Raw genomic sequence first — 16,828 nt, forward strand, 5'->3', positions numbered from 1 at the left:
AGATCAATCCATGCTTTCCAGTCAGTGTTTATGCTGAGCAATATTAGAGATTAGGTTCACTGCAGAAGGTCCTTGCAAAAGAAATGACTTCAGGTTGCTCAAGCAAGTGAAGAAGGCCACAGTCTACAAGGAAGGACATTATCTGAGGTGCTGTCTGTCCCCCCCCCCACCCCCTTTAAAGAAAATGCATTTCTCATCCCATTTAGGTCTTGTGGATGTAAACAAAACTCAGCTATCAAACTTTTCATCTACTTCAAATGACTAATGATTACTATTTGCCCATATTGGAAGGTCAGAAGGGTGTTCTAAAACTTTGCCTCAGATGAAGTAAGTGGGTTAGCTGTTTAGGATCTGTAAAGAGTAAATAACAAGACAGCTGTGGAAATAGTGCACTACATTTGGGGGTGAATGGCCTGTCTCTTCAAGATCACATTTAGGGGGTGCTGGATTGGGGATATCTCTCAGGCAAGCAAGAGCAAGAAAGGGGGGAAGGCACTGCTTCCCCACTCCACCACTGCTACTTGCAAGCAAGGTACTCAGGTAGGCATTGGCTTGGGGATGCCTCTTCAACAAGTGGGGGCAAGAAAGAGGGGTGAGTGGGGGAATTAGCTGAGCAGTGCGGAACTACCTGCCAGCTGATTTCTAACCCCCTGAGTGTGGATCAGGCAACTGTCCTTAAGAGCAGGAGGTGAGGATACCTGATCAATTTCCTTGTCCGCTCTGCTGTGCTTTGTGGCAGCCACGGGGAGCCAAACTCTGCTTTCAGAGATGGAATCTCTTACCTTCCCATGGTGTCTCCTAGGATGTTGCCTGCAGGACCGAGATAGAAGGAGGTGGCAGGAGTGGGGAGACTTACCAAAAAGAGCCTGATCATCTGCTAGTCCTATTGATGCAAGAATCTGCAAGCTGTGGTAACCAGACAGCGTCGCTTGCTGTGATTTGTGAACCATGTCTGTAGTCTTACCTTAAAATACAGTCTCCAGTTCACAATAACAAGAACTTTGAAAACTTATTCTTTACAATAAAACAATATTTTAAAAATTGAATCACACAACACACATCCCTTCAGGCAGTATCCAACTTTGTAGTTCTGCTAATATAAATAATGTTATACTACTGCAAGTTAGGCTCTAAACTAGGTGACAGAGATGAAACAGCTGATGTTAGATCTGTGCAAGTGGTTATGGAAACATGAGCAAGTGCTTGCACAACAGAAAGATTATGCAGTGCTCTGCTAGTGTTACTGAATTTGTGCAATGATACTGTTGGGAAGTGCCAGGGTCCTTTCTAAGTGCCACCCCACCTTAAAATCTGACATTTACGGAAGTGAAGAATAAAAATGATAAAGTGGATGGAGCTATTAATAACAAAAGATATAATAAGATTTCAATCCTTTTAAAAGAAGCTAAACACTGCAAATTGAATCTTTTATCGTTTCTAGTATGCCAGTACCCTTATGCTGGGCGTACACTGTGCAATTGTGCCATTACTGTAAAACATGAGAAACAAAGACACCTGACTTCTAAAAACACACAGTTGCTATATTTCTTATCAAGAGCAAGCATGAAAATTTTAAAAGCCAACCTGTTGGAATTTTTTTTAAAAAGGAAACTGTTCCACTGTTCTGCTTTCATCCTTCTATCTCTGACATGCTGTTCATGCATTGAGCAGCTTGACATATTCCCAGATGACCTTTACTTAATCATGCATGCAGACATCGCTGATGGCAACATTTAATAGTTTAGAGTGCTCCTTCAAGTAAGCCCTGTTAACAGGCATTTCCCCATTACTACAAATAAATCATTGCTGAATCCCTGGGGAAAATCCAGGAGAAGAGGGAGTTTATGCAACACTAGCCTTCCAAGAGAATGCAAAATTGAAAAATGATTTAACAAAATAAAGACAGATGAAGGTGGAGCAGTCCTGTGTGAAGCTCAGTCAAAAAACTTTGTCCAGTGGCAGTTTTGGTGCTCTCTGCCATGTTCCAAGTCATCTGTGCACCCTGATGGAACAAACTCAGCAATAATGTTCATCAGGAAGTGAAGAATGTCTGTGTTGCAGTTACATGTTTATGCCTGCTTAGTAGTCAGCATGCCTGGAATGGAAACACAGTTGAAGGTACTGCAATGACATTTTGCAGGAATGTTTGTAAAACCAGTGCCAACATATTAATAAGAGACAGTGTGGTGTAGTGCCTAGTATGTTGAACTTAAAATGTGGAAGCCCAGGTTTGTGTCTCTGATGAGCCACAAAAATGTACTGGGTGATACAGATGGTTTGTTGAATACACTTTTGCATTGTTGTGAGCATTTGTCAAGTGCATCTAGTCATGTACAGCCAAAACATGGGAAATTTAGCAATCCTTGAAGATAATTTTTAGCCCCAGGTTAAGACTTCCTCTTCCTCCCAGGTGTTTGATAGGTAAATGTCTCCCAGTTATATGATGGGGTTTTAATGTCAGTTGATTAATCAGGCCCACTTTTATTGTATCTGGATTTCTGTGAACTACAAATGTTGCAATGGAATGGCATAGAAATGCAATGCAGTGCACTTAATACACAGACATGAACACATAGTACATATTTTATGCAAATCTTTACCTCTTCTGTCCTTTTTGGTGATGTATTTCTTCCTTTTTGGCAATTCCTAAATGGATAACATAAACAGAGAGCAAGAAGAAACAATGGACAGCTCTCTGAATCTCCCTTCAATTAGCAAAACAAGAACATGGACCTGCACAATTCTAATCCAGTTCAGCTGCATTCTAGTTCAAAAGCTTTCATCTTGCTGTCTCATTACTATTTCTGTTTCTGTCTGTCTTTTTCCAGATTCAGAGTTGCTTCAGGCTGTTACAGAGTGCCATTCTGCAGGCTCTAGAGAGTCTAGTCTAGGCTATTAAGGAAAACATCCCCAGTTATTAAGGAACATTAATATCCTTTTGTAAGGCCCCTGACTACTCATCCCTTGCCCAGTAATGGGCCCATTCATAGTCATCAAGATGGCCAACCTCATAACAATATGAATCCCTTAATGAAAACAGATCAATAGAGGAAGAGAAACCCTATCAACTTCAAGTATCCTATCAAGTTTGCAGAACTAAAAACCACTGAGTCAATTTCAGGCTGATTATACCATTAATAGGCCAATGGGAAGGTCATTTCCTGGCATTAATGCCTAGCTGAGTTATGGGCTGAAGGTAAAGACCACACTTTCTTCATATGATTGTCAGGAAATATGCTCCTCTCACTGGCTATTATGGCTCAGCTAATAGTCAAGGGATGGGAAGATGTAAACGGAGACTTGAGTAATCCAGGATGTGTGCATGTTAGAGTACAGCCAGTCTCTTCTTACAAGCCCAGGCTGCTACGAGAGCTCGTGATGTCAGCGGGTGGATGTGCAATGTGTAGAGGCAATCGGGGAGTGTAGATGCTCTTCTCAAAAAGCCAGGACAGGACAGAATAGAACAGAATGATCACTCGCTGTTCTCCAGAGCAGCACATCTTTACAACCCCATTGGAACCATCATGCTAACACGGGATTTGCTTTAGAGGCCCTGTGTCCCTGTGCCTTTTAAATCAGGACTTAGCCTAAAGAAAAAGCTCTTCCTGAGCAAGCAGTATTATTCCCCTGGGCAAAACTCTGCCAAATTTGATTTATGGGTGGACACTCTGCTAGCTAGTTCTGAAATGTCTAGGCTATAATTCTAGAGAGCCCAGAGAGTGATGACAAAGATGAGTCTCTCTCTCTCTCTCTCTCTCTCTCTCTCTCTCTCTCTCTCTCTCTCTCAAGCACGCGCACGCGCGCGCGCGCGCACACACACACACACACACACACACACAGAGTTATTTTCATTCTTCCAGTGGTGCTATCAGGGTAGAACTCTGGGACAGAAGTCCAGGGCCTTGCTCAGAGAACGAGCCATGGGGCCAGGGTCTCCCCTCCCATCAGGCAGTATGGGGCAGTCACCCGGGGTAGGGAACAGCAGCTATGTGCTGGGATAGACAACCTTGTGCCATTCAGATGTTTTGGAACACAACTCCTGCAAGATCTAGCTGACATGGCCAATCCTGAAACATGTAAGAATATAGGAAGAGCCATGCTGGATCCATTCTCATCACACCCTGGCCAATAAGCTTCCTGCAGTATCTCACAAGCAGGTTACGAATGCAACAGCACCTTCTTGCCCAATTTCCCCAGCAACTCATGCACATAGTCATACTGCCTCTGATATTGGAGGTAACATATTACTGTCAGGAGTAGAGTCTGAAATACCTGGGCATGGAGTGGAATAGGATTGTAGGGAAGCGCCATGCAATCCATTCTTCCAGCATTCATAGACTTCCTTTCCTATCTTGGAAAGTGAGCCAAGCCATGAGGAAGTCTGTGAATACTTGCGGAATGAAGGTTCCACAATTGCAGGCTTCTTCCATGCTACATGCGGCATTATATGTAGTTCAAACAAAGACTGCAGCATGTGATGTGGAAAAGGATGCCACTTGCCATTCATGTGGGGGGCTCGCTTCCTGGCAAGTGTTGTGTGAACTCTGGGTGCGCTTGCCAGGACTTATGGCCACGACAAGGAGGACTGGAGTCCAGGGAGCTGAGCCCAGGGAAACCAGGAGATTCCCATCCCCAAAACAGATTCCTCAGACATCCCTAGGGTACAGCCATGTTACTAGCCGTATCCCTAAAGTAGACTGCTCTTTTTTGGATCAAGGATGAATGAGAATTTCACTTTGGCTACTTTTGGGAAGAAATTTGCAAAGCTCTTCACATAATGGGGCAAAAGGAACCTGATTTTTTTTTTAACCCTTGGCTATGGTAGGAATTGAAACAGCTTTCTTTATCCAAGCAAAGGCTTTCAGTGTTTTACTCTTGAATGTCCTTGTTTGAATTGTGTGTTCAGTCAAGTTGGTATTGAATTAGTGTTGGCGTATTTGAGGTTCCTCGTCATTAATGGTTACCTGGGAGGCAGGTACATCGCAGCTCTCTCCATGCTGGGAATAGCTGTAGTTATTGAATTTGGCTGGTCCAGATGGATAAGAATTTTGGTTTAGTTCATTTTTATTAAAATTTACTCAACTTCACAACGGTTTGCATAATTGAGAGAGAAAGGGTTTTGGCTGAATGCAGGAGAAAGTGAAACGGACAGATTCATCCAGCCCTGGATTAAGAGGAAGGGGAGGGTGCTGTACCCGCACCACTGCTGAACCGCTGCTGCATGTGGATTGAGTGGCAGGTGGCAAGTGCCATTTTGTCTTGTTCCTCAGCAAAATAGCTTGGTCCAGCATTGAGGATTGCTTCTTAAGACACCAGGCGGTGGTTTGCCACTTTTTGAAATATGTCAGGTATTATCAGTACTTTTTTTGTAAGAAAAAAGGTGCTGGAACTCATGAAATTATTTACCTTTTGCACGTAGTCAGTCACTGCACACACACCCACACACATCAGTTGTGTAACGAAACGTAACAGCTGCCACCCGCAGAAAGCACTCAGCGCACGACCAACTAATCACAAGCTGAGCAGCGCCACAAGCTGAGCAGCACCATCACAACCAGTGCGGACGAAGTACGCATGCATTGGATTCGACACACAAGAAACCTGCATGCACCGTTTTAATGATTTTGCCACTGACCTGCTACACTTGACAGGGTGATTCAAATCCATGTGGACCAAACATCAAATTTTCAAAAGTTACTTTTAAAACTTGGAAAGTCTGTTGAAAAAAGGTGCCAGAACTCCGTTCCGGTGCGTTCTATGACAAAAAAAGCACTGCGTATTATATGATCAACTGAAGGATATCTCCCCACCCCCATTAAGGTACCTCACTGTGCTACAGGATTTCTTTCCTAATGGAATTCCAATGATTAATTATAAATAAAGACTAATCCCAAAGGGCTCACCTTAACTGTGCAAAGGGTTTACTAAAGTGAAGCGAGGCTGGGAGATACAACTTTTGAAATATGGACATAAAACTTCTGAGGCTAGTTTTTAAATTCACTGGCACCCACATCCTTGCCCTCTATATGTTCCTATATGGCAGGACAGGCAACATGTGACCCTCCAGATGTTCTCACCTTTCATGATGCTGGCTGGGGCTGGCAGGAGTTGGGGGCAGGTTGCCCTGTCGCACCCCACCCCCATTCATGGGGGAACAGCTCCCCCGCAATGCAACACCTGCCCACCCAAATCCCCAAGCCCATTCTCCGCCAGCAGTCACTCTCATCTGTTTCCCTTGCAAGGAAACACAACTCTGCCACATTCCCTTCTTCTCGAAACTGCTTACTCCTGAGAGAACAAAAATGCTATGATTTGGGGGTCAGGAGGAAGGTAACAGAGGGAGGAAAGAGAACTTACGGCACAAGAGCTGCTCTGTGAGTCGTTCAAGGTATCCAAAGCCATTTGGGTAAACCAACTACAGTGATGTGGGTTGGTGAAGCCTGACCTCTGGAAGGATGCTCTTCTCCTGAACCCATAATGAGAGCTGCAAAAGAATTTAGGCCAGATGCTAACTAGACCGCATTGCTGAATGGGGGGCTGCCTGTCCTTAAGAGCTTGTGGTGGAGAATTCACTGCAAGGACTGAACAGTGGTCACTGGGTTTGTGCTGGAGAGCACCGTTCAGCAAAGGACGAACATGCTGGCACTCACTGCAAAAATAAGGACGGGCAGGTCTGTCCCCTTCTCTCAGAGGCACAGCGTATCCACACAGGAGAGGCTTTACTGGGAGCATGTTGAGCCAGCTGGCTATTTTCAGGCAAACGTCCAGCGCAAGTGTGTGTTCGCATGGCACGTAAGTGACCTTTGCCCAGGGTTTTCTTTATACTGTGATATAGCATTACACATAACACAGTTGGCCCATTCCTAAGCAAATAAATGCCTACGCTAGGGCAGAAGAATCCACTGGGGCGAGCGCAAGTGCATTTGACGGCACTGTGCTTTGGATCTACCTTGCCTATCGCAGCAGGGTGCTTTACCAGTTTGTGAGATTTGACTCAAGCTGGTATTTATAGTTGGGATAGGGCAATCTAGATCAGGGGTCCGCAAAGGTTGACAGTGTGAAAGGTGCCAGTGCTAGCCGTGGGCTGGAAAGGTGGCGCTGGCGGTGCACGCGGGCTGGCGGGAGCGGGGCACGTGGCGAGGGGAGGGGAGGGGAGGCAGGCACACGAGGCAGCGGCTTGCTTGCTTGGAGATCGTTTTCTCCAAGCGAGCAAACCACTGCCTCCCTGCGCGCGGGGCGAGGTGGGCGGCAGCAGGGCATGGGCACGGGCACGGCAGGTCCAAATGGGCATGGCGGGCCGGATCCAAAGGTGCCACAAGAGCCTTATTATTGTGACCCGTCAGCAAATCAGACAAGTGAGCATTTTTACAGCATGCTGTCTGCTATTTTAAAAAAGCAAGTCTATGCATTGGTGGGACTGACATGGTGTTTGTAAAGAGCTCATGGATCATTATTTTAAAAAGTCAATATGTTCCATGCTTTAAACAGGAAGCTGACTGCAGTTGGCAAAGTGTATTTACACATTTTAACCACTTGACCTTTCAAGTTAATTTATCTTCATCATGCCTCTGCAAATCTCCTTCACTTTTCTGACTATGTGCACTTGTTGACCTGGTGTCGTATCTTCTGCACCGCTCTATACTGGGCAATGTTTAACTGGCATTCTGTGGCAAACTGCACATTCCAAGCATGGGGTTTCTTTCATTCATCCCTTTACTGGCCTGGCCTGGGTAGGGAAGTATTCCAACTGCTGCCAATGTCATTTGTGTGTAATTTGATCAAGAACGAGCACGTGGTTCATTTTCACCTTGAGTTAAGGCATTACACCCTCCGGTAGGTGAATCACTCAACAGCTTCTTGATGAAGACTTTTTAGTTCTCTGAAACCAAGTATAGCTGTTTAGGGCATACACTAAGCCAGCTTTCCTTGAGCATGCGCCCTCCAGGCATTTAGATGACAACTTCTAGCAGCCCCAGCCAGCATAGAGGATGGACACAGATAATGGAGGTTGAGGTTCAAAACTTCTGGAGGACACCAGGTTGAAGAAGGGTGTTAGGGTGCACCCCAGGATTTTTTTCCCCCCTAGTATGGCTCCCATGCCTTTAACACAGGCCTGGGGTAATCTATGACTGTCCAGCTGTTGTTGGACTCTAATTTCTATCATCCTCATCCAGCCTGGTAAATGGTAAGGAATGATAGTAGTAGTTGTCCATTGAAATCTGTAAGACTATGGGTTCCTCAACCCTGCTTTTACAGGTGAAGTTTTCCAAATCTTGGTATTTCTAGGTCAGGAAAAGCTACAGTTGCTGAACTTCTGCTGGCCATAGAGCAGCTAAAAGCACAGGAGCCCTGCCAGAAAGAAGCTGGTGACCTTTGCACAACCGGGGAAAGAAAGCCTAAGCAGATGGACTGTCCACAGCTGTTCAGCCAGAAAACACCCATTTCTATTCTTACTTTGACAGTAATGCACTATCAGCAAACCATTCCACAGGAGTAATATAAAAATATCAATGTAAAGAAATATCTGCATTCCTGCAACAGCTGCAGGGACTGAATCATCTCCTAATCTAGACGAGAATGATTTAGAGCTCCTCTGGCAACATGTAGAGGTAACTACTGCACTGAGGATTTTGAATTTGTTTTTAGTATAGGAGGTATGTACACTCCCCTCTGAGCGGCTAAGAATTCCCCGAATATTTGGTATAGCTGCCAGCTATATTTATATACGCCTGGTGAAGCTGAGTGTGTTGACTCCAGTTTAGTAGTTCCAGGGATTGCGCTGCTTCGGGCATACCTAAGCCACTGCCAAGGGTGGTGTTCTTTGTAGGGAGCTGTACTAGCCTTGCTAGGCTGGGATGGGTGAGTCAGAAACTGTGATGGCCTGGCAGGCTCTGAAAGATGAGGGAAGACCATGGTCCCTGGGAGGCTAATACTCAAGGGAACCAAGAGGTAAATTAAGCCTTATCAGGCTCTGACTGCCAAGCCCCAGAGTGCTGGCAGACCAGTGTGGAGAGGGCACCTACAATCCTGTTGCTCCTTCCAGCCACAACCTTTATCAACGTTATCGGGGTGCCAAATGCCTAGCCCCAGGCATCACTGAACAGAGCATCACTGCACTTGCTTCTGATTTTCCTTTGATCATGATTTCTGTATATTTCCCTACATTTTTTGAACGCAGCAAGAGATATGCAAGATTGAACATAGCTACAGTGTTTCCCTGGATGTCTGTACAGCTGTAATGGTGCCTTGGACACCTACATGTAGAGTAGATACCACTGAACCATTCAGGAAAATGCACAAATGAGGATCAGTACAAACTAGAACAAATGTTTAGTTTTATTTTCCAAACCCTATTCACTTTTGGAAATCATACTCCTAATGTGCAGGTGGTGTTCGGTGAGTCCTACCATTTCCATGGATTTATTTTGCATAATGCTTTTGTGCTACTTAATATGCCAATATCTTCAAGGTGCAATCTGATGCATGTTTAGACAGAGAATGGGTCCTACAAGTCCCAGCATGGCCCGGCCAGCTAGCTGTGGAAGAACCATGGATAAGATCTCCTATTAGTTAGTCTCTTTTTCCTCTTAGAGCAAAGCAGATGTTTGCAATGTTTGCCATTTTTACATCATTTTGGGATTTTCTGAGCAGTTTGTGTTTTCTCTCCTGCTTCGGACAGGATCTGTATAGGACACAGCAGCCATCCTGCCAATAAATTATTGGCATACCTCCCCCTATTGGTGCAACTGGTACATAGCAGGGGTGTCTGTTCTCTGGGCCACATCCGGGCCACAGGGTCTCAGTCTGGCTGTCAGGCATTCCCAGGTAGCCCTTCAACTGACCCCACCTGCTTTCCCCACCTGCTCATTTGTTGGTGGTTTCCCATCTTTTGTATGGGTTTCTCCCATTCTAAAAGACTGAAATGGCTCTCTTAAAACTCAGTTACTGGCAGCAAGAGCTTTAGGCTAAAATCAGATATTTTTCAGCCTGCCACTTCTTTCCTCAGGCCCACCCATCATCAACATTACCATTATTAATAATTTTATCCCCTCAACCACTTTTCTTTCTTTGCAAGAAAATCAAGGCAGCTTACAAAGTCTTCCTTCTCTTCATTTTATTCTTACCACAACAATTACCCTGTGAAGTAGGTTAGGCTGAGAGGCATTGACTGGCCCAAAGTCACACACTGGACCTCATGGCTGAATGAGGACTTGAACCCAAATCTCCTGGATCCCAGTTTAGCACTCTTAACCAGTAAACCACACTGGCTCTCATGATGGAATGCAGCTCTCAAGAACTTCTCCAAAACTAAATTTAGCCTTTGGGCTGGAAAAGCTTAAAAACCCCTGGTATATAAGAGTGTTTTGCCAATATTTCGGATACAACCATTTTTTTTAAAAAAAGAAAAATATGGTATATGGGGTTTAGTATATCAGATTGGCGGCTTTTGATTTAGCATTGAAATACTCCGCATCCTGCACTAACCATCTGTTATAACATGATTAATGAGCTTTTCCTCAGGATAAGAGGTAAGGGCACTCACACAACTCCCACTGGTGTAATTGTCAGTTTGGTCCAAATGAGGAGATCCTCCATGGTTTGCTCTGTAAAGAGCTTTTGGTTTCGATGATCTCCGCTTTGGCATTACATTATTGTGCTCACTGGAACAACAGTCCTTCCTCAGTGCAATCAAGTCTGCTGTCCAGTGCTCTAAAAATAAGCTACCTATATGGATCAAGAAGCGTTCCACTTGCCTGTGAATCTGCTTGCAAAAACGAGCACCATAAAAGGTTATGCACTGCATACAAGGGGTGGGACTCAGAGGCCGCCTTTTGTTGAATTACAGGCTCCTCCACGTGAGTTTGGGAGGCCCTCTCCACTTGCTCGGCCCATTCAGTAGGGCCCACCCTCTAAGCCTCTCTCCAGCATTTTGGGGAGACTGGAGGGGCTGCTACAGGGAGGTGGAGGCAAGAGTGCTTCTGTCAGCCCAGCTGTGGACACCTGATTGTGGGCCCATCCCAATACACGGCAGAGACACATGGAAGCCAGATTGTGTTAATATCGGCATACAAGAAGACCCAATAAAATAAGTGGTTAGCACCTCAATTCTTGAGGTAGTAGCCATAGCAAGTTGCCTCTGACATCTGCATTTCTACCATACCGTTAAAAGCTGCCATAGAAGTTATCTTTTATTGCCCATGAGATGTGCGGTTTCAGTTTTCATAGAATCATGGAAGAGTAGAGTTGGAAGGGGCCTATAAGGCCTTTGAGTCCAACTCCCTGCTCAATGCAGGACCCCAAGTTAAATCATCCCTGCCATGTGGCTATCCAACTGCCTCTTGAATGCCTCCAGTGTGGGAGAGCTCACAGCTTCATTGCCATATTACTCTTATGGTCAGGCATTTTTTCCTGGTATCTAGCTGGAATCTGGCTTCCTGGAACTTACACTTGTGAAGTTTTGCTGTGCCTTCATAAGTTTAATTCTACCCTATCAATTCTCTGACACGAGTAACCAAAATGCTTTGCTGATTGCTAACATTCAGTCTCTTTGCTGAAAAAATAAATTACTTAAGTAGAGCAAAGTGCCTTTTCCTTGCATTGGCCAAATAACAGGCTGCAAACATGGGACAACAATTCCAGGGACCAATCAAGCACTCCTTGTATTCTCTTGATGCGGCCAGCCACTGGTGGTGGGAAGGCAAAGCCTCAGAATGAAGCTCTTCCTTTGAAGAAGATATATTGAAATACCAGGGCATGCCACATGGTACAATAAAAATCCTTTGAGCATTATTTTGAGTTCCCTACACATACTTTGAGGACTTTTTCTCCTTTTGGGGATGCCCTATCTTTTTGTACAATGAATGGTAGTGTAACAAATTCAGCAGTGGTGATGAGTATGTTACTATTCTTAGTGGTTAGAGTGCTTGACTGGGATCTGGGTTCTAGTCTCCACTTGGCCATAAAGCTCACTGAGTGACTTTGGACCAGTCACTCACGCTCAGCATAATCTACCTCACAGGGTTGTTGGGAGAATGAGGAGAAGAGGAGGAGAATTATATAAGCTGCCTCGCTTTGCTTGCAAGAAAAAAGGTGGGATATATACATGAATTACATAATCTTATGCATGGTCAATGGAAATTATTCCCAGAGAGGTATGTGTAAGACTGCAGCCTGGCGTTTTTCAAAGGGGTGGGGGGTGGGGGAGAGGAGGAGAGAGAGATTCACTTAAATACATGTAGATTAAAATAGCCTATTCCCTAACAATGAGAGTCCAAATGGATGGAGTCAAAATAGGTCAGCCATATAGGATAGGATCATACAATTATTATAATAGGGTAGAATGACAAGTATAAGAGGGTAATAAAGACATGCAAATCTACTCATTTCTTGATTCACCTCACTCTCTGGGTCAGTGGTAAACCAAAGGTGCCAAGGCAATTAGCTTCTTCCTTCCTTCCTTCCTTCCTTCCTTCCTTCCTTCCTTCCTTCCTTCCTTCAAACATTTCTATGCCGCCCCCATCGCAACAAGGCCTCAGGGCGGCTCACAACATAATTAAAACATATAAATAACAAATAATACACATTAAAGATTAAAAAGCCTGGTAACATCTCGGCTAAAATTTTAAAATCCTATAAATACATAATAAGTTAACAATTAAAATAAGTTTTAAATAAAAAGGTCTTAGCCTGGTACTGAAAAACAAATAACGACGGCGCCAGGCGGACCTCTCTGGGGAGCGCATTCCATAGGTAGGGCACCACCGCAGAGAAGGCCCTCCTCCGGGTATCAAAGAGAAATTAGCTATATTCATATTCCCTGGCATCCTTGTTATGAGATTTGCATTTTGCCTTGGGCTCCTCCCCTGTTTGAAGATTCTCCTTGAACCCCATCCCCTCTGGAAGGCGACAAGGTGGCGGCTTTGTTGCTGCACTTCTCTCTCATCTTTAAATTGTGCAGCAATGCTAAGACTTACCTGTGATAGGTAGCCAGCCAAGAAACGCAGGGCAAACAGCAAATGTAGACTTGGTTATGAAAATAGGCTTGGGGAAACACATGCTGAACCAGTATACTTACTCATCAAATCTCCTGTTATGATCTTACAATCCAAGACCACTCCTTCTGCCTAAAATTCAAACCAGAGTTCCTCATGACAAGGCACACAGGAAAAGATTCTCATGGACCTCCTTCCTGGGGGCTCAGTCACACCCAGGCTGAGGGTGGCTTTAATGGAAATGTCGCAAACCTCTCTTTCCTGGGGTTGATTTAGTAACTGGGATGAAAGTGACATGGGGATACTTTAAAGTAACATAGCACATATGTAAGTGTTTTATTCTATTTGTTCTGCTCGATTTCCCCCGTGTCTTTAAATTCTCACCCTTTGGATCCTTTGGGAGTAGGTGGGTTAGAAATCAGACTAAATGCATCACTTTGTAACCCACATATTGGACCAGTGATTGCAACTGCTCTTGTAGGTGGGAAATGGCTTCTGGGGGAAAAAAGAGAAAAGCATTGTCATGAGTAATCAAGTGGTTTGAGAAATCCCCAATTCAGGCTGCGAGAACTTGCTCATCAAAAGTATATCCGGCTCCCACAACTCCCCCTCCCAATCAACTCATAAATAAAATATAGACAGTTGTGTTAGCCTTGGCCCACTTTTCAAGCAATCTCGTTCTCCCAGAAAAACAGAGGTATTCACATCTCCCAATCTGTCACCTGTCAAAGCAATTGAAGGTTTATGAGTGACGATTGAGTGGTAATGTCTGCCATCATTGGTCTCCAAATAGCTGGTACATTCCAAGTCCCTTGGCCTTTACGTCAGTTTTCATCCCCTTACTTCCAGCCCAGCTAGCAGCCCAGTGGCCATTTGGAATGATTCATTCTGCTAAATGCACGTCTTGCAGACCAGCTACAACTTGGGGAGGGGGAGGGGGAAATGAGTCATTTCACAATGTGGAAAGTCAGATTTTGCCCCTTGGTATTTCTGTATATACGAGAGCAATGAGCATTTATTTTTAGATGTTTTCTCTTTTCTGTAAATGTTGCTTTCTTTTTGGAAAGTTCATCTTGAAATCACATAGCAATGCTCTGTTCCTTGCTTGAATAATTATGAAAGAGATTACTGGTATTTCTTTTAATTTTATTAAATAAAAGCTGACTTGAGAATGCTGGGAGCTGTGGGACATTTTTCTGTCTAAGCACGCACAGGATTGCATCCTTTAGAGGGCTTTTGCTAAGCTCTCATTGAGAAGTTGTTTTCAATAGTGCAGTGAGATCATCTCCTTTTCTAGCATCCACTCAGATTTGGATTCATCTTGTCTGGCCTCTTTGAATCATAAGTAAGCGTCAGGAAAATAAATGCCAGTTTTCCCAAGGTATAGAAGGAGGTGTAGAAGCTGCTACAGAATATAGGATGTTTCTGGTATCAGCAAGATTACTCAAGCCATTGTTGTACAGATTAAATATTGACAGGGAAAGCAACAGTCCAAACACCAACAGAACCCAGGTAACCACTTATGCATTACCAAAAAAAGAGGAAATGAACTGTCAAAGTTGAAGAAGAGAAAGAAGAGAAAGACCAAGATGACGAAGAAGAAGAAGAGTGGACACAGATTTGCATGGTATTTACATATGCTAATGCATATGTGTATATAGATGCTAATGCAATTGGAATTATAATATTTAAATTAACATGCAATCTATTTTACCTGAGTGAGAAAGACTGTGATGAGGGCACCTGTCTACCCACTCAGTCTGCTCTCTGGGTGCTACTTGCTAATGGGCACCTTCAAGGCCCCTGCTTCAAACGCTTGGCCACTGTACTTCAGAAATGATAAATACAAATAATTAATTGTTCCCTCATATTGGTCTGAGCTCCCATCCATTCCTATTTTCAGCGTGCGCAGAACAGACAAGACTTCCTTGGCTTCCAGCCATGCCTGCTAACATGATAGCCATGCCGTCCCTCCCTTGTGATGCATGCCACTCACTTCCTCTTTCTGTCACAAGTTGAGGCACCTCTATCTGGGTAAGTGACTTATGAACCCCATGCAGGGCCAGCACAAGACATTGTGCTGCCTGAGGCAAAGAACAAGAATCCCCTTCCCCCACTCCCACTCCATGCCTGAAAGCCAGCTGGGCTGACAGTGGGATCTTTCTTCAACACAGGTGTTGGGACGGCATCCTCTGCCACAGCTGGTGGCATCCGGGTAGCTTAGGCGCCCACAGCTCTCTCCTTCAATGCGCTGCCGCCGCCTCCCAGCATCTGCTGCCTGAGGCAGCTGCTGCTCTTTGCTTAATGGTAGGGCTGGCCCTGATACCTGGAGCAAACTTCTGTGCCCAGTTCCTGCAGGATGAACTGTTGCCCTTAGTCACAGATAACCCAGCTTTCTCCAAAGCCGCACATGTCCTCTGCTGCCTCCCATCCCATGCTGCCACATGCGGTTTACAAAGCAACACAATGTACTCCCCCTGAGTTTGATGGATTGTGGTGAGCTTTTTGTTCTGTTTTCTTCTGTTTTGGTCTCTGCTCCCAAGAGGTGCTGGAGTAATGTTGGGAAATTAGTGGCTTTCTCACCCTATACATACTGAAAGAGAACTTTTGCACAAATTACTTTTCTCTTAGCAGATTTTTTCGTGAGCTTAAATAAATCACTCTATTTTATTGGTTTCTTCAGAAAAATCTTTGCAGAATGTGATTTGCGGAAGCAAAATCATATCAGGAAAGAATATTGATGTATTAGCAAATTTCCACATTATGTCATGTACACAAAAAGCAGATATGGCATTTGTTATATGGTTTGGATTTGCATGGCTGAATAGCTTTTTTAAAAATAAACCAAACAATGTGAGGCACCCTAAGCCAGACTGGGAGCATGGGTGGGGGAAGAGGGACTTTAACATTTAAAAGTTGCCCTATATCATGAACACGATCTGTCTCAGGACCTCTGCACAATCTTTCTGTTCTTGCATTCTTCAATAATAGCATATGTTCTCCGAGGTACACCCATTTGTGTACACCCAAATCTTATTTTCAAAGATTCAGTTTTCAGTTCAGGAAATTCATCTGGGGAGTCTCCCTGCTGTGCTTATCGCTTGAAAACTATGACTGCCCATGGAGGAGGAGGTTTAAACTTCCCTGATCAGAATGTGTATTACAAATCATACCTTCCTCCATTTACCATGGAATGGTCCATTACCCATTCACCAAAACAACCAGCTTGGTTAGGCCTAGAATCTGCGTATCTGACACTAATTGCCCAATGGAGGGCACTGGGCTCCACATACTTAAACAGAGAGGGCCCTACCTCACCTTTATTCAGGCAGCCAGAAAGACCTGGCAGATGTTGACACACCACGTGTACTTTGACTGTCTCTCACATGCTTGACTAACTATCTGGTGTAATCCAAATCTGAAGATTGCTGGACTACCATGCCTCCGGAGGCACTGGGCTAGGAGAGGTACAGAGTCATAGGGCAGTAGAATTGGAAGGGGACAATTATTGATAGCTTCATATAAATCAGTACTGGGAGGCTTCACTACCCTTAATGCCAACAGCAGGCCACACCCGTATGGTACCTTGGCAGTCCATAGGCCACGTAGGTGCAATCTCGGTCTGGGCTGCATCAGGGGTGGGCAGACTGTAGGGCTCTGCCTGAACTCCCAGAGGCCCCTGCCAGTTTGCTCAGTGGTCAGGAGTGCTGGGAGTTAAAATCCAAACTGGTGGTGATGCCACAGGTGAGACTGCCCTTTTGAGGGAACTACCTGGGCGAGGTTGGCTGTTGCAGTTCTTGTGTCTGTTGGGGAGGAGCGTAGGTTGTCATTTTTCC

Source organism: Varanus komodoensis, unplaced genomic scaffold (genome assembly GCF_004798865.1).
Source record: "Varanus komodoensis strain SLA01 unplaced genomic scaffold, ASM479886v1 scaffold4, whole genome shotgun sequence".
Classification (NCBI taxonomy): domain Eukaryota; kingdom Metazoa; phylum Chordata; class Lepidosauria; order Squamata; family Varanidae; genus Varanus; species Varanus komodoensis.